Genomic DNA, 15070 nt, shown 5'->3' with positions numbered 1-15070 from the left:
GAAGGTAGTGAAGATTTATTTCTTATGTGTTGTTAGGAGTAGATTCTTTTCATTGTCTATTAATTATATGTTAAAATGTTCATACAATAGCTTTAGTTAAAAATAGAAAGCAAGTATACTACAGCGGAAGTGTCTACAGGCCCCCAGGGGCCCTGACCATCTATTATTGAGATGGATTGCATCCCAGGAACCTAGTTGTTCCCCACATGTGAGTGAGATTTAATAATGGTCATGCTGCATAGCTGGGGACCACTGGCAAAAAAACCCACATTGTCCTCCCAGTTAATGTGCATCCACTGGCATCTCAGGGTTTCACTGCTATACTGCTCACAAAATGCCTGGCTCAGGTGTCTTGATAAATTATAATTTAGGTGGTTTAAATATAGTTTGATCAAGTTTCACTTGAAAGTATAAAACATTCTAAATGTTCTTTAATTCAAAACTGTGTTGTGCAAGAGGAACCCCATGCCCTGGGGTGTACAGAGTGATGTCTGGTCATTGATTCCTTCCTAGTTGGCTAGGTAACCTGGATGCTGCCCAAATCAGTGAAGGAGGGCAGGGCAGACATTTGTCTCTGGTTTTAGATTTTCCATTAGCTCATTCATTCTGGAGCCCACTTTTTCAAACTTCTTAGATTTTTGAACATTTCATAAAAAAAAAAAAAAAACAAAACCAATTTTCAGTTTGTTTTAAAATCTGTTAGCAGAGTCAGTGCCAGCAATTAGAATTTTAAGCATAGTACAAACTATGTTTATACAATGGGAATGTTTCCTAATGAGACTTAATTGTTCGGACACGTCTCACCCTCTGCTCTGTTTGAATCACTTATGGCAGTCAAAGAGGCAGTGGTGGTGATGGGTACTCTCTGGACCAACAACATGGCCCTGTTATGGCCGAAGGTACTGAATACACAGGGAATTTGGGGCTGTCCCTTGTTACAGAAGAAATACTGTGTAATTGTCACTTAAGAATTTGTGGACTCATTCAGCAAATGCTTCTTGAACACCTGTTTTGTGTAAGATACTATCTTGAATCTGCTGAGGCCTCCAAAAGGAGTCCTCATGGATGTTAAAAGTCTTTTGTACTCTCACTGATTAAATATGTTGACCAGACTCTTGAATAACTTGAACCTAAAATTCTGTAGGGGAGATCCCATTCTGATGATGGCTTGGGAAGAGCCACGTTGAACTAGGGAAGCAGGGGTCACCCATAAAACAGGCATCACAGCACTCTGCTTATCATGTTCAGTAAAGTGTTGGCAAAAGAATGTATTGAGACTTGTGTGACAGTATAGTCTACTTGTCCCTGTCAACATATCTGCTTTCCTGGCAATACATTTCCAATGACTGAGCACATTATTCACAGCATAAGATTAGAATGTTTTCAGGAAACCTTAATGTTCTCCTATCTTATGAATGGTTTCCTTGGGCAACTGCTGATCTCAAAACATATGCTTCTTAAAGATATAGCTGCTTAAGAGGTGACCAAATGAAATAGGTACTGCAACTTTCACTTTGCCATTTTTCAAAACAAATAACCAGACTTTTAATTACTTTATGTAACATAATCACAACCAGAAGACTATGAAAAATACTGTTGCACAACAAAAACAGGAGCCATGTGTTATACTTGTGAAAAACACAGCATTTCATTTCAGCTTAGTGGTATAAAGGTATAATAAAAGTTATTTAAATGATGTAGGATGGCATAAGGCCAATCATTTAAAAGTAAAATTAGATCTTTACCTCACACCATATACTTCCAACTAACAGTAATAATCCATGAATACATTACCTCTGACAAAATTTATTCATGCACTAAAAATGTAATTTTGCAGGTTAATAATAGGACAGTCTAAGGAGGCATACACATTTAATTGCTTTAAGTTGATTTCCAATGCTCAAACTATTTATATCACAATTTACAGAAAATAAGATCTCTGTTGAAACACAAAATAAGTGATTTACCTGAAATCCATTTCTGAATTTCATAACTCCTACAAAAGTGTAACATTTCAGAATGTCTTCAGTCTTTAGAAGCAGAGCATTTTAAGCCAGCTGGCTTAAAAATAAATATAATCTCTCACAAAAGAAATAGTTCAGACATCAAGTGGCCACAAGGCTGCTTGATTCTGTGGTTCAGTGATTCTGTTATCCAAGTTCTAGAACCTTCCAGTTTTAATAAACTGTAAGCCCTTGCTGGAAGATGCTACCAGGAACCACATCCAGACAAGATCATTCTCCCCAAAAGATCCTGCTTTGTGGTGCTTGAGTCCTTAAACCTGTGAAGAAACTTTTTCCAGAAACAACCTGCTAGGTGTGTTTGTTCATTTATTTAGACTTGGGCACTATGACCATGCAGCAACTGCTGACAGTGAAAATGGGTTATCATTACTGATCCAAACTATCCAGGATTTACCTCCTGTCCCTGAGAAGCAGAGGGTACCCAGACTCTGCCAGGAAGGTAAGGACAGAGTGACTGGGGCAGTCACACAACAAAGTCTGCAACAGACTCCTGTTACGTGTCCTTACTTCATAAATGAGAAGGAGCGTAGCAAGTGATCACAAACAGTAGGCAGTTAACTCCAATGTTAGTCAGTCCCTGTGCTCCACACAAATAAACATCCAAATAAAATATAGATTAAAAACAGAAGCAGTAATATTTTGAGTACAGTTTTAGTTGTGCAAAATGCAGTCAGTGCTAAAGCTATTTCTCACTCTTGGAGAATTCTGGCTTAGCACTTTAAAATCACCTACGCAGGATTTTTAAAAAATCTATTTTATACGTATTTATATAACTCTTTTGTTGACTCATCTATAGGTCAAGATATTATTTAAAAACATCATTTTTTTCTCTCTCATTGAGTTTATTGGTACATTTTAGGTATACAGTACAGTTACATTCATCATTGGGATCTTGTACCTTTACATGACAGGTCTCGGTTCTCATTTTTTCCCCTTGTCCTTGCCCTCGCTTCACCCCCTCCTCCCTTCCCTATTTACAAACACTTTATTTCCATTTTTTTATTTTCTCATATTTTTTTCCTTTTCCCTTATTACCTTTCCCCTACCCTTCCCGGTTCCCCTACACCTTTAGCCCTTTTAAAATGTCATTTTTAAAATGGATCATGTAGTTCACTAACAATGATCAAGTGCATATTTATAAATACCAGGGAAGAATACAAATATATTTTATACCTACCGAAGGTTATTTCAATGACAATGCATATTAAAGTATTAACATGTAAGTGCTATGAGTAATGAGTAATCTTAAAATATGAGTTACAAATTTACAAGGATATAATGCTGAACATACAATTTCTGTAATGTAACATACTTAAAAAACAATCCCCTCTCATTTTACCATTTTTAAATCACTGCCTTCACCCACACTCAAAAGATAACAAACATGCCAAAAATCACATACAATGCACACAAAATAAAGAATATAAAACCAAATTTCCTGTATAGAATCCTTTAACATCTATTCATGGATAACATTGTTGTGAAATGATCTGAGAGACATTGTTGCAGAGACTTTCAACACTTCTCAAATTTAGAATCAAATTTTCCAGCTCCATTTCCTTCTATTTGCATCATTGTAAATAACACCATAAAGATCAGATATTCACAGTAAATACGCTCTTTTCATTTTCAAAATCTACAAATCATAGTGCGAGTTCTTTGCTATTATAATTATAACATTGTACAAGTTGAATGAAGAATAATAGCAACAACAAGCTAATGTACATCGATACGCACAATGTATTAATTACTGTTCTAAGGTCACTCATGTATTCACTCCTTTACTGAATTAACTGTGAAGGAGCCACTATTGTTAGCCACATTTTAAGATGAGGACACCGATCTACAGCATGGCTTAATAACTGTCCACAGTTACATAGCGATTGACAGAGCGGCACCATGGACCCAGGCAGTCTGGCACCAGAGCTTGCATTCTTAACTACAACCATTTCTGTGAGATCGTTCCATCACTTTGCCGTTGCCTACATTTTACCAGTCAAGTAGTTGGCCATAACAACTTTATGCATGCATTGTTTTTGGGGGGGCTTCATCTCTACTTAAAAAACTCCCTTTTGAGGCACTGGGGATTTAGCTCAGTGGCACTGCGCCCACTTCCCAAGCACAAAGTCCTGAGTTTGATTCTTGGTACCAAAAACAAAAACACCCCAAAACAAAACCCCCAACACACCAAAAGCTCCCTTTTGAAAAAAATAAGAAATTAGAGCTACACATGCAATAAACTAAGGCTGTGCAAAAGAATACAGTGAAAAGTCCGACACCCTCTTTTGTTACTTTCGCTTCCCTAGCAAGAGGCACACCCTTGTCTCCAAGTGCTTGTGTGTTCTCCTAGAGGTTTTCTATTCTAGAGAGCCTTGACAAACTTACATTTCAAGTCACTTAAAAATGCTTGAATTTTCTAAACAAACGGTTTCTAACACCACTCTACTCAAATCAGTGACACCAGATGTGTCCTGGAAAATCAAGATGCCTGCATGCTTAATCAAATCCAGTTGGGCTATTGGCTAGGATACCTTAAGCTTACACTGTCCCAAGCTATAGGAAGCACAGCTGAGAAGGTTACAAATGTGACATGTTTAATCTCCTGGGGCCTAGGTAGACAGCACACTCAGAGCCCTTGGTCACTTGCTACTTGCAGCCTGGCTGATGCCAGCAGAACCTGCTGCAAAGACAGTCTGTCTGAGAAGAAACACACACAGGACTCCAGTGGGGACTCCAGATCCCAGGTAAAATGAGGACGTGTCTACAAGCACAATCTGGTGTAAAAGTATGGGATTTAAATCTCATTTGTGGGGGGAACAAAGTGTACTCTCATGCATCTAACAAATCCAGTTTCAGAAATTTGTTTAAAGATTGTGTTATATGAATATTCATGAGAACCATTTTGGAAAAAATCTAAATAACCAACAATAGAGGTTTGGCTGAATAAATTACATTAATTCACTAGAATATTATGGGACCAGTAAGAAGATAACAAAAATATTAAATGACATAGAAAGGTGTTTACTATATGTGGCTAAGTGAAAAGAGCAGTACATAGAGAAGAATGTGTATGGAAAACATTATTTATTGTATACGAAGAGTGTGAGACAGGGCTTGGATGTGAACTAGCAGAATGATTTACAAGAAATATCAATTCTTGTTTCTACTTGGAAATGGTCAATTTTTTTATTCATTAATTTTATTGGGACATTTTAGGTATATGATATGCTGACATTTATTATTGGAAATTTGTACCTTTACAAAATCTATCTTGGTTCTTATTTTTCCCCATTCCCCGTCCTCCCTTCAACCCCTCCACCCTTCCCTGTTTACAAAGATTTTGTTTCCACTTTATCCTTTTCTCATATTTAATTCTTTCCCTTCTTTCCTTTCCCCTGCCATCCTCACTTCCCCTTCCCCTTTGGACCTTTTCTTCCTGTGGAAATGGACAATTTTAATGAATTTTAGAAGCTTTTTATTGCTTATTTAAATATTTAAAAACTAACAATGAAGACTTTTAACTTGGGTTGAAAATAAAACAAAAATTTTTTTAATTTAAAAAATTTTAAAAAAATTTATTTAGCTTCTGAAGTAACCAGTTGCATATCAATCAATAACTAGTTATATATATCTAGATATATAGATATATCTTTTTCTTAGGACCTAATATTTTTCAAACATCTGCTAGCTTGTCTTCTTCCTACCTTTGAAATTGTACTACTTGTGATCCACTGATTAAAATAACATGTGACCCCTTCACAACGTCTTTGGAATATTATCTAGCAGATGATTAATGGTTTTAATTTAGATGTATTGCTTGAGCACTGTTGAGCAGTTGACAGACTCTTTTAGTTTAGCCTTGGTGATAACAATAGTAGCAGATGTTAGTTGAATGCTCTCCTGTACCAGACACTGGGCACAATGCCTTCCCTTGGGATCTCACTGAATTCTCAAGGTGTGTGGATTATTACTACCCCCGTTACAGATGTGGAAACTGAGGTTCCATGAGGTTAAGTAAGAATCCTAAGGTTATAGAGTTGACAAAGTGGAGGAGCCGGGATTCCAGACCTTCCGCAGTTCATCAGTGTAAAAGGCTGTGCTGCCACGTATACGATTGTTTCATCTCGGATTTGATGATCAGAGGTTTTAAAAACATCTTATAAATCTCACTTTGTAGACAATGAAATCGAGTCAGGAAGTGGGTGATGTGTATGTGCTCGGAAAGGTGATTCATGAGAGGCAGATACAATCCAGGGTCCCATGGGTCTTGTCTCTGCACTTAGCGTTAACTGGCTTTTCAGGAGAACATAAACCATCTCAGTGTCCTGCATGGTGCTGTGATGAAATAATGGGAATGTGATTCTTTTGAGCTGCTCAATAATGGAGGAGATGGAAATCTTCCCACCTCATCTTGCTTATTGCTGATTGTGCGCACAACACTTGCCCATCAAGATCATTTTCAAAAGATGATTACTTCAGTGTGCCCAGGCCTGCAGGACATAAGTATGTGGGCAGTGGTGGTAAGAGCTATAATTATTCTTAATGGGAAAATATGCAGGTAATGACTTGGATGATCACATATCGGTAATGTATGAGTTCCAAAGCCCAATGAAGTAATTAAGCAAGCTGTAAACATGCAGGGGGAAAAAGCCTGAAATGAAGAGAACCAAAATAATGCTTCTTGTGAACACAGTTGAACACAGTTTAACATTTTTAAAGAGGAGTCATTTTAAAAGAGCTTATTATCAATCATGTATATATCTATCTGCCTATCTCTTAGGCAAATATTTCTATATCTCAGAGTAGTAAGTATTTGTTGGGGGCCAACTTTTTCACGTTATTTCAAGGGCTAGTCTTTGTTCTCTGTTGGAGGTGAATTTATTGTGTAGCTTTATCCTCATTAAGTGCATTCACTTATATTTGTCCTTCTCTTGCATGAAAACAGAAGCAAGAGGTAGAAGAAATAGACCTGGCCCAGATTGGAAGTTCTGAATGTAAATTCTGCTTCCTGTGTCAACTCCATATTTGATGTTAGGTTAATCTCTGTTCTCTTCTTTAGGATGACGAGTCCTACCACACAGGCAGGATTTTTTGAAAGATTCAGAGTATGGCAAAGTGTTTAACATGAGACAGCTGTGGAGTGTGTACCAAGTAAGTATATCCATCATCTTCATTAAATTATTATTATTACTACTGTTATTATTAGTACCATCATCATAGCTCTACTATAGGGCAGGATTCTTTTCCTTGCCTTATAAAAGAAAAATCTGAAGTGTAATGATGTGTCCAAAGGCACAGAATTGGTTGGAAGTAAAGATATCAGATTTTCTGGTTTTTACTGAATACAGGTGACAATCTAAAAAAGAGAGATAATGAAGAAAAGAAAATGAACAGGGCTTGGTGGTTGATCTTGATGTCATCAAGATCAGCCTGAAGTGGTTCTGAGCATCAATAGTAGATTTAGTAAAAATAGGCTCTTTTAAATGGGTGAGTGTAGAGAAACTATTCACAACATGTAAACCAATCGAATCCAATGGGTGCTTTTGAGGAATGCTAACCAATATATTCGCCTTCGGGAGGATTTATGGAGTAAAAGGCAGAGAGGAAATGACTAGATTAGGGCTGTCTGGGGAGCAATTAGCAGCACTTACTGACTATTAAAGCACTTTGTCCTTAGAAAACAACAGAGAAAGTTAGAGAAAAAGGTTTATTTTTCCCTTTGAATTCTCAGGGTCTCTGATGCCAAAAACAAAAATGTTTTGCTGCAAAAGATATGGCTACATGATTAATTCATGCTGCACCTTTTAAATTTCAGTATAGTAGTAGCTTGGGTTATGGGTTTGTTTTTAAAACTTTTTTTTGTTGTTGTTATATTACTAAACAAAGCAGCTTCAGGCCAAATCAGGATTTTTAAGGAGGTTCCTCAAAAGGCCAGCAAAATATGTTGAGGGATGTTCCTGGTGGCCCAGTAGGTGGCAGCCTGCCCTCTGAGTTAATGCCTTTCTGTTACTAGCAAGATGTTTGGGGGCAAGGATGTAGGGGGAAGAATTCTGGCCTTACTTATTTAAAAAATTTTCTTCCCTTTTTCAAGGTACACTGGGGAAAATGGCAAGGAAGGAAGGTGGCATTTTCTCCCCTCCAGTCTACATTGGCTTCTGTATACATTAGATGAAATGCTTCTTATTTCAGGGCTTACTGTCTGGCGTTACACCACGCTGAGCTGCTGTGGTATCTGTCTCATGGTGGGACATTTTCATTATTATTCTTTTCCTCTGTCAAAGATACTGGCTTTCTTCAGATAAAAAGGCAAATACATGAGATACATCTCATGTGCAGATATCTCATTTTTTAAAAAAGTCCTTTTATTGATGCTTATTTCTATCTGGGTGAAAAAACATGAGCCAACCTTTCTTCCCTCTTGAGCACCTGAAAACACGAGTTGAGTTGTAGCCTCAACTACATCTCATGGAACTAAGTTTTCTCATAGTTCATGCCAGGGAAGGCCTGCAGGAGATATCTGTCCACCCTGGTACTTAAAGGTGGGCCTGGCCAGCTGCTTCATCTGGGGTGGTGAGTCCACTTATACTGCTAACGTACCTGCACCTATATTTCCTGGATCAGAAAACAGAAGGGAGCTGAACTGGGGCAGGAAGGAGAAATGCTAACATGTATTAGTCTTTACTTTGTTACAGGCACTACAGATTTTATATTATGTAGTTCTCACCAAAAATCTGAGGATGAGCAAATGAAGGCTCAGAAAGATTACATAACTTGGCCAATCAGCTGCTGGTAAGGGAAATCATTTCCAAGTTAGGAAATAGAGCTTTACATTAGGAGTACTTAAATTTATTCCTAATTCCTTTGCCCCATTTAAAATAACATTTACCCTTGTGCTAACAAGTGCTTTGTCACCAAAACACACCTATTGTGACATTTTTCTAGTTTAAACTTATTCCTGCATTTCCTCCTCTTCAAACTAAACATACTTAAGAAATAGGTAGTCCTGACTTTCAACCTGAGCCTTGGCCACATTTAGCCTAAAATTTAGACTTACATAGCCAATTCTGGAGGACTAGTGGGCTGATCTCCAAGAGATTATTTGTGTGAAGGAGGTGGAAGAGTCTAAATCTAGCCCAAAGACTTGCCTAGAGATTGGAGAGAAAAAGTCAGCAAGAAGTGTATTCCTTGGATTTCTTCCAGTCCTTTCTGATGGTAAAAATCAGAGACTGAAAATAAAATCTGAAGGAGTTGTTTGGAGACAGAGTAAGACATGAGGAACATAATAATATATTGGTGGCTTGGGTTATAAACAAGGTCAGAAACATACAGAGGAGGGATGCTTCCTGATTTCAGTACCATCCACATATATAGGGTCAGTGACATCAGTTTTGATTTTGACTCTTCAGAGTGTTGTTAGCCAATGAGAATGGATGATCTTATCTTGATGAATGGGCTGCAGGGGTTTCATAATTGTTATTGAGGTGATACATCAGGCAAACCTATGTACCCAAAGAAGAGATAATGGGTAAGTCTTTTGTGTTGGGTATTGGATTTTAATGCAGAGAGTCTGGATACTCTCCCATTATAACACGAGGACAGCCTTTACTTGATCTACTCAAAAGGAAACTTTGGTTCTTTCCACTTAATGGGTCCCTGAAGCGAGATCCATGAAGAGATAATGAGCAGACAAGAAATCTTGCTTAATTGGATCTTTGTTTGATATTAACATCATATTAACATGATCCATATTCCCTCTTATCCCCCTCCCTGACACCTAACCCATTTCTGAAGGACAGAATAATTAGAAAAGGGAACAGACTTCATCCAGACATGGTGAATAAGGGTAACACAGATCCAAAATAACTTGCAGAGGAAGAAAGACAAGATTGTTGCTACCTTCAAGTATGTGAAGACCTATTTGGTCTTCCATATGGAAGAGGGATTAGACTTGTTTTATTTGCCTCAGGAGGTAAAATGTGAGCCACTGCATAAAAGTTATGGGGTGAAAGACTTCAGCTCAAAGTTAGGGAGAACTAGCAGCCTGTCAAATTCAAGCAGATAATAAAATATGTGGAAAGAGTGAATTCTCTGCCGCTGGATGTGTCCAATGGCTAAAGTAGGTGACTTTAACGTTATTTCTAATCCTGAGCTCCTGAGCTTTATGATATTATTGGATTGTTGGATTTTACTGAAGTGAAAGTAATTTATTTTTAAGTATAAAGCCTCTCCCTATGGTTAAAGTGTTTCAATAGCTTAGACAAAATAAGAAAGCTTAGGATTTCTTGAGTTGGACACAGGAGGACTTCATCCCCCTCCCATTTCATGGGTTGAAGATTTCATAGGCTTGCTCAAGATTTCTCCTATTTTCCAGTGCTGTTTTGACCCAGGTTCTGAAAGAAAGCACAGTGTCTCTGTTTTATTCCTGCATTATCCTTGTATAAGGATCTTTAGTGACAATCCACTGACAACAAGCATTTTGTGATTTTTTTTGGGGGGGTAGCATACATTTAAGATCTGAAAGTTACTGGATGGGGATTGCATGATATACCTTACAGCTTCACTTCGTCTCTTTACCCTCTAGTTTTCTTTACCTTTGTTAGAACAAGAGCCAAATTCATCATGCAGATCAGTTCAGTGAATACCTAGGCTTCTAGTCTGTATTAGAATATGTGAGATGAAGCTTTCATAACGAATCAATTTCAAAATCTTAGTGTCTACTACAAAAAAATTATTTTCTATTCTTGGTAGATATCTAGTATGTTTCATTAAAAAGCTGTGCTTCACAGAGTCACTTAAGGACCCAGGCCTACAGGGGCTCCTCCATTCCAATACATTCAGTACTTCTCATTGCTTTTATCTCAAAGTCATTTCTTATAGTTTATTGGCCAGAAGATGCCCCACGTGGCTCCACTAACTTTAAAGGGTTCCAAAGCACAGAGAAACCATAGAATATTTTGTGCATATATTGTTTCTGCCTCTTGCCCAGTGTAGAAATTTTCCCAACAAAGATGGCTCCCTCCCCAAAAGGAATCCTCATGTATCTACTAAAGGAATATTTTTCTCTTTCTACTTATATTCCTGTGCTCAAGCCACAATTCAGAAATAACTTCTGAGATAAGTACTACTTATATTAGGAATGCAAGAACTGTCCTTAGCCAAGGTTATCTTTATGTTTTGTTGCTCAATTTAATGGACACTGAAAGATTTAGATGAAGCCACAACTATCCAAATATAATATGTAGATTAGCCTGCAGTCACAAAGTATTTCTGACTCAGGAAAAAGGTAATCAAGGGGACATGACCTTTGTTCTTTTGGTTCTATTATTCCTGTATCTTCTGGCTCTACCTGTAATAGCATTGGTTTGCATGTCAATTCAAGGTGTGATTATTCTAGTTAAAGATGTTTGAGGATTTTTATTACTTTTGCCAAAAATTGTAACATAAGAGAAAGATCTTCTAGTCTGGGGCTTAATAGTTCCCCAAATTTGAACTAGTTTTTTAGAGATTGCAACTCATTTTGAAAAGCCCAGACTTTAAATTTTTGCTTTGTATCAGCAGTATGTTTATGATTATGGAACATACTTTACCTCTTGATTTTTGATAATTGCTATTTCTGGTTCATGAATATTTTGCCAGTAGGCATTTCATCCCCCATTTAAAAATTGCTTTTAATTCAGACTAACCTACTTTTATGCTCATTTTGGTAACCAATTCTGAAAGATAAACTTGTATTGGGCAGGATGCCTCAGGGAATTTATATAAAGTGCTTAATGTTAACACAAGTTAGAAATAACTCAGACACATATGTTCTCTCAAAATGCCATATTCATGCCAAAAATAAACACATAATTTACTAAAGCAGTCAACTACATAAAACCAAATAGTGACAATATCTACTAAATAAAAAATGTAGGGAGAGCATTTTTTACACTGTTTTAGTCAATGATGTTGATAGTCTCTAGCTTTTCTATCCATGAAGCCACTAAGACCCAGCAGGGAAGATACTCACCAGAGATATCAGCCACAATTCTAAGGGCCACATGTAGGATTTGTGTTGACTGATGATGAAAACATTGTGTCTCACAAAATCACAAATGTGGTTGTGTCAAGAAGGCTGAGAGAAACAGAATGGAACAGACTCCAGCCATGTATGCTCATTTATTCTTCCACTTAAAATTTTATAGAATTTTACCTATTTTATCTTCCAGAAGATTATTTATATTTTAAGACTTAGATCTTTGATCCAGTTTGATTTTAGATAGTACATGGCGATCGATATGCATCTAGATTCCTTGGACAGAGGCCTAATCTCTAGAATATATAAAAAACTAACAAACAGCACACCCCCCAAATAAAAGACCCTATCAAAAAATAAGCAACTGAAATTAATAGACACTTTTCAGAAGAAGTACAGATGGATAATCAACACATGAAAAATGTTCAACATTGCTGGCCATTAGAAAAGTGCAAATTAAAATAACACTGAGATCTATCTTACTCCAGGAAGAATGGCTATCACCAAGAAATCAAATAATAAGAAATGCTGGCAAGGCTGTGAGGAAAGGGGAATCTTTCTACATTGCCGGTGGGAATGTAAACTGGTACAACTAAAATGGGAATCAGTATGTAGCTTCCTCAAAAAAGAAAATCTAGAAATTCCATTTGACCCAGCTATTTCTCTTCTAGACATTTTCCCAAAAGAGTTAAAGACATCATATTATAGCAATACACACAGAGCCATGTTTATAGCAGCACAATTCATATAATAGCTGAAATTTGGAAGCAGCCTATATGTTCATTAACAGATGAATGGATAAAGAAAGTATGGTATTTATACAGTGGAGTACCATAAAGAAAGATAAACTTGAGTCATTTGAAGGGAAATGGATGCATCTTGAGACCATAATTTCAAATGAAATAAATCAGCCATAGAAGCTTAAATATCACATGGCTTCAGTCACAAACCGAATTGAATAAGAACTGAATCAAATTCAATGATTAGGTTCAATGTTGACCTTATGGGGAAATTTGATTCAGTTCTCAACCAATTAATTTGTGACCAGCATCATGGAAAGAATTAAGTTTGTGAACACGTATATTGCCTCTCACATAAGAGAAACCATGCAATATTTAAGCTTGTTTGTCTGAATGACACACAGTATGTTAACTTTTTTTATTCTTTCATTATTTTGTTATTAAAGCTTGTTTTATTTTTTCATAAAATTAAAAAAATAGAAGCAAGCAGAGTATAAAGAACTCCAATGTGTATATAACGGGGGAGGGAGGAAAAAGAAGGGAATGGAAAAAATAATGTGTGTTATATACATGTACCAATTCCCCAGGATGAATATAATTATTGTGTACTGAAAACATGTACTGATAAAAATATTGAAAAAAATTCCTAGAATTCCTATGATTTGTCAGGTGCTATTGCAGATGCTAGGGAGAGAACCAAGAACAGGCAAAATCTCTGTCCCCAAGGAGCTTGCTTTCTGTTTTTCTAACATTGAATTAAAATTTGTTCCAGACCAGATTTCCAGACCATATCCCTATTTATAGATTTTATGTTCTACAAGCTTGTCTCTCTAAATAGGCTCCTTATTTTTGCTGGAAATGTTTTTCATGGTATTGATATTACTCTAATATGTAACTTCCCTTCAAATTGATAAATCTTAACTTGAGACAAAATTTAAGATATAAACTCTTTTATAAACGATTTTTTCAAAATGTAAGATCCCAAGTGGAAGGCACACAGAATCCATAGTAAGGGAATAGGCAGAGGGGGAAGTTTGGAGCAGGAGGATTTATGGGCCCTGAGCACTGACAAAGTTGGTGTGTGTGCTGAGTATACCTGAGAAGAAACATGGATCCTAAGGGGCACTGTAGAGTCTGGTAGGAAATAGAATCCCTTTTAGATGGTTCAAAAGGGTTCTAATGAGAATGGGGCTAGGGTTACAACAGAGGATTCGGGGTGTTAGGGAAACAACAGAGCATGTAGAGACACCCAGCTACCAACAGTAGAAAGCCTCAATCACTTTACTGTTACAGGGGAAGGTACACAATATTATAAGAGCACATTGAAAGTCAGAGCCATGAAAGAGGGACTACTGGGCAGGAAATGGGAAGGAATATGCAGGTGACTTCCTGTAGGAACCTCAGATTGCTCAAAACCAACCAGAAGCCAGCTAACAAGGGAACCCAAGTGAAGTTTAGAGAGATTGACTTCCTGAGGCACAGAACTGTGTGAAAATATGGAGATTGTGGCTTTGCACTGGAAATAAATGGAAAATAACTGGTATATGCACAAAGAAGAATGACTTTGAAACACACATGAAGGTACAGAACAGAGTAATAAACTCTCATTACCCATCACTCGAAGTTAATAATTATTAGCATTTTGTTTTGTTATGGAGTGGAATACATTTTATATTCCATTTTTTGAAAGAACTCAAAATTCTATACTGAATCACCCACTGATTGAGAAACTTACAGCTGTTTCTATTTGTTGCACTGAATGAAGCCATATTTTCAACTACCATATTTTCCTCCACTTGTTTAGAAGTAGGAAAAGTAAAAGTCATGTTTCTTAGACTGCTTTGCAGCTCAGTTATGTGAGCACATTCGGTTTTATCTTTTCCATGTACTTACATGCAATTTGGAAGGCAGGTGCAGGTGGCAGCTACCTTCCTGCAGTGGAGGAAGTAAGATTCCTAATTTTATAGCTGGGATGCTATCTTCTTGAGAACGAGGAAGCAATAGCAATGGCAGTGGTGATAGCAGAGACATCTGTGTATGGTGACCTAAAAGGTTTTTATAACTCAGTCTTATAACCTTGATTTTTACCTCTTGGGCTTTTCCATTATTTGAAAGAATCCAATTCCCTAAATTTCTTTCTCATTGAGAATCTTAGAGAGGTTTCTGTGTGTTTTATCAAATCCTAACCCTTATATTAGATCAAGACCTTTATATGATAGCAGTAGGGACTGAAGCCAGTTCTGAAGAGTGACATGAACTCTTAGCTTTTTTTTTTTTTTTTTTTTTTTTTT

General features: G+C 36.9%; 1 long non-coding RNA gene across 3 annotated transcripts in view; it reads left to right on the top strand.

Moving 5' to 3' along the window:
• Positions 1–6449: 6449 nt before the first annotated feature.
• LOC104850210 overlaps positions 6450–15070 on the top strand; it is a 16899-nt gene continuing 8278 nt past the window's right edge. For 2 of the 3 annotated variants that reach the window (XR_776911.1, XR_776909.1), the window contains exons 1-2: positions 6450–6544; positions 7084–7175. This is a non-coding gene — a long non-coding RNA (uncharacterized LOC104850210). The remainder of the gene's footprint in view (positions 6545–7083; positions 7176–15070) is intronic. The other variant, XR_776910.1, reaches the window with a different exon arrangement.

This window comes from Fukomys damarensis, unplaced genomic scaffold (assembly GCF_012274545.1).
Source record: "Fukomys damarensis isolate Sample0158 unplaced genomic scaffold, DMR_v1.0_HiC HiC_scaffold_26, whole genome shotgun sequence".
In the NCBI taxonomy this organism is placed as follows: Eukaryota; Metazoa; Chordata; class Mammalia; order Rodentia; family Bathyergidae; genus Fukomys; species Fukomys damarensis.
This window is presented reverse-complemented; position numbering and strand designations above follow the sequence as displayed.